The sequence below is a fragment of the Magnolia sinica genome, chromosome 9 (assembly GCF_029962835.1).
Source record: "Magnolia sinica isolate HGM2019 chromosome 9, MsV1, whole genome shotgun sequence".
Lineage (NCBI taxonomy): Eukaryota > Viridiplantae > Streptophyta > Magnoliopsida > Magnoliales > Magnoliaceae > Magnolia > Magnolia sinica.
In genome coordinates, this window is record NC_080581.1 from 79,327,445 (window position 1) to 79,330,963 (window position 3,519).

Consider the following 3,519-nt stretch of genomic DNA (forward strand, 5'->3'; position numbering starts at 1 on the left):
AGTATATGAAAACAGATTGAGAGACAAACCTGTCCACTGATGACAGCGACGAACGGAAGGGCTTCCCAAAGAGTTAGCAAGGAGTTGTCGCCACCGTAGTCGCCGAGGACCATATAGGCCCTCTCAATCCTATTCACGAGGCTGATCAAGCTCTCCACGAGAAGCAGGGAAAGCGATGATGAGAGACTCCGCGAGGCCCAAGGAATTGCAGCTGATGGCAATCACAGTGGTAGCTGCAGCAGTAAAACCAAAAATGCTTCTCCCAACCAACTTGATCTAACTTCTATCCCATCCATCCATCTTAAATCCAACTGTTCTGAAGTTGCTATCATCGGATCGGTTCTGTGAATGAACGACAAATCTGCATAACCTAGAAGAAGCAGGAGAGATCAATTTTCTCCATTTTACATTGATCCGATTATTTGGACAAAGATCGACGGGAATCAGAAGCTCCCTGTGAGGGTTTCAGAGATGAAGGGAAATGATGGGGGGGGGGGGGGGGGGTGTTGGATACCTTTTTTTAGGCAATAAATCAATAAACAGAACTTATGAAAGAATTAAATACATTAGCAACAACTCATAGTGCCCATCTTCAAATATCAAAATTAGGGAAATCAACATGTACCTTCCCATCATCAAAGTGATACAGTTCAGCAGCTGCAAAAAGCCAGGAAAGGAAATATCATGACATTGAAGGTATGCTTCATTCATAGAAAAACCAAAGAAAAAACAGTAAACTTCAAACTTTATGCTCATTTCAATTAAAACATAAATGCAAAGGATGGTGTGAAAATTATGAATCCACATACTGTCATCTATTTTGAATTTGATAGCATCTACTGTAAATTTCTTCATCTTTGCATCGGGCAATTGTGAAGTGTTGTTCTTTGCGAATCGTCCACAACAATACAAGGCAAGATCTTATCATGTGAGCCCAATCAAATTCAAAAAGTTGTTTCCCTTCGTAGCACTGTGATCAGTAGGCCAGAGAAATGAAGTTCATCTTTTAAGCACAATCAATAACAAATTGCAAACTGCAATAGCTTACATCCAAATACACTGGTCTAGATAGAGGACTGGTGCAACTTTTCCAAATACACTGGTCTACATTAAACTGCAATAATAGATTATGTTCCAACATCCCAGCTAGTTAGATGATCCAACAAGTCCCCCGTAACCTGCACAAAAAAAAAAAAAAAAAAGAAAGAAAGAAAAAGAAAGAAAAAAAAAGAAGAAAAAGACATGAATAATTTTCTACTAGGTTTTGAGCCAATAGCTACCAAACAGTACACATCCAGTGTCAAAAGCTTCAATGACATATAATAAGGTATTTGAATTGGAGCTTGTTTGCTCACTCAAGGTTCTTTGTCATGATAAAAGCTATGGGAATGCAACTTTCCAGAATCATAAAGAAGATGTAATCTAAAATAACAGGATTGGAGCCCTGTGGATGGAGGATGCCCTACAAATCTCCATCAGATTGGAAGATCCAAACCCCCTTTATTTTGGTAGAGGTCAGCAGATTATTGACAAATTCATATCATATTAGCTAATATGTATCAAGAATTTCAAGTGGCTAGTACAAAACGTAGAAGTAATATGTAAGACTTTGGAACTTTGTCAAAGTTCTATTTTCCATCCATTTATGACTGAACGCAAAAGACCTCACAGTCGAGCTAATGTGCATCACATAGGAGTATCGTTCGACATTCATAAGCTTCTCCACTTTTACAGAACCGGACTTTGAGACCTGTATCAATAGCCTGTTTGAATACAACCTTGTGTAGATCTAATCCATGATTCTTTGCGAAATGATTCCCAACTAAATAAAACATTCAATGAGAAACCAAGATAAGAACTGCAATTATCTATCATAGGCAAAGTCATACACAAGATGTATATAGGCTGAGAAAAATTTAAAAAAAAAGGTAATATTTGCAATAAAATGTACCATCTGAACACATAAAACACTCAGTAGGTGACCCTAGATCAAGGTATTCTGTATTGGCAACGGTGGCTGTAACAGTCACCACCATTACCGATACGGGTATCGGCCGTTAATCGGCCCTAACGGCCGATACAAGGGCATAACGACCGTTACGACTCCTGTAATGGTTGAAAATGTTCTTTTGATCAAAAAATTATGAAAAAAATATGTAGAAAATCTAGAACAATGTAAATATTCTATATATGTATTCATTTTTTGTTTTGAACATGTCTATTGTAGTGTAACAGTCCACTCTTTGGTAAGAATGTTGTATCGGGCCGTCTAGTGAATTTGTGAACATGATTATATATATCTAATGTTTACACATTACAATCAAGCGTTACAACTAGAAAAAATAAAGGCATAAATACTACTTGTTCATTTTTTTTCAAGATCTATTCAATCAAATCACTTAAATTTATAGTTTTAATCTTAAAAACTTTAGTACGAGTGGTCAAAATATGTTGTAAAATGATCTACGAGACTTTTTGGAACGAGAAAAGTGAAAAAGCTGAGGAGAGAAATAGATCTAAATATAAAAAAGTGGTTGTTTTTCAACCGTTATGGGGGTAACGATCATTATGCCCCGTAATGGCCTTTACGACCACCATAACGACTGATACGGTCCCAAAAAACTAACCACCCCATTTTACTCCTGTATCGCATAACGGTCATGGCCGTTACCTATACACATCGGCATTTATAGGCGTATCGTAACGGATACGGAACACCTTGCCCTATCATTCATGGGTGCACCAAAATTTTAGAGGAGACGGCAACTGTAGGTTCATGCAATTTTTGCAAGAGTTCATGCTTAAAATTCAAAAAAGGATAATTCAAAGAGGATAAAACCAACAGCTCCCTTAATCCATTACATAAAGTGAGGAGATGATAAACAAAACAAAACAATCCATAGAAAATAGCAACTAGTACACAAGTTTGACTTTTTCCTTCAAATGTGATAACTTAAAACAACCACTTACACATTTTAATCTTAAAACAAACTATGCATCATCTAAGTACATTAAAAAATCGTATAAGGTGCCTCATTAACAGACACAGTTTCTGAATGGAGTGAGCAATCTTGTCAAAAAGAAGAAGAAGAAGAAGAAGAAAAGAAAAGGAAAGAAAAGAAAAGAAAAAAGAAACAAGAGTTCAACAAATCTATGTCAAGAGTTCAAAGTCCCATTTGAATTAGAATTCCAAGTCTCTGTGTAGCAGATACCTTATGCAAATATCCAAGCATCTGAGTTGGGTACTCCTGTTTTTCCGAATGATCCAATTATTGTAGGTTGTCTATATCTACATCTATCTGTGTTCTGTAGTTTAAATAGCAAGATCATGAGACTCGTGAAAAAGGTTTTGATGCGAGATTTCTTGGTTTAGCCATAAATAACAAATTGATGTCACGTTTCCTAGAATATTGTAAACTAACCATAAGGTATCCACAACTCAAGGAGGTTTAGTATGACTCTATAATTTTGAGTTGAATAAGTTTTGTGCAAATGATTGACTCTCTTCCACCTTCCCCG

General features: G+C 36.5%; 1 long non-coding RNA gene across 2 annotated transcripts; it reads right to left on the reverse strand.

The window, feature by feature from the left end:
• Positions 1 to 905: 905 nt before the first annotated feature.
• On the reverse strand, positions 906 to 3,519 carry LOC131255797 (uncharacterized). Of its 2 annotated transcripts, none has more exons than XR_009176439.1 (2): positions 1,670 to 3,519; positions 906 to 1,178 (listed from the first exon to the last, which is right to left on the reverse strand). It is a non-coding gene; the product is annotated as an uncharacterized LOC131255797 (long non-coding RNA). The 2 variants fall into 2 exon arrangements; XR_009176438.1 differs by having other exon boundaries at positions 1,665 to 3,519.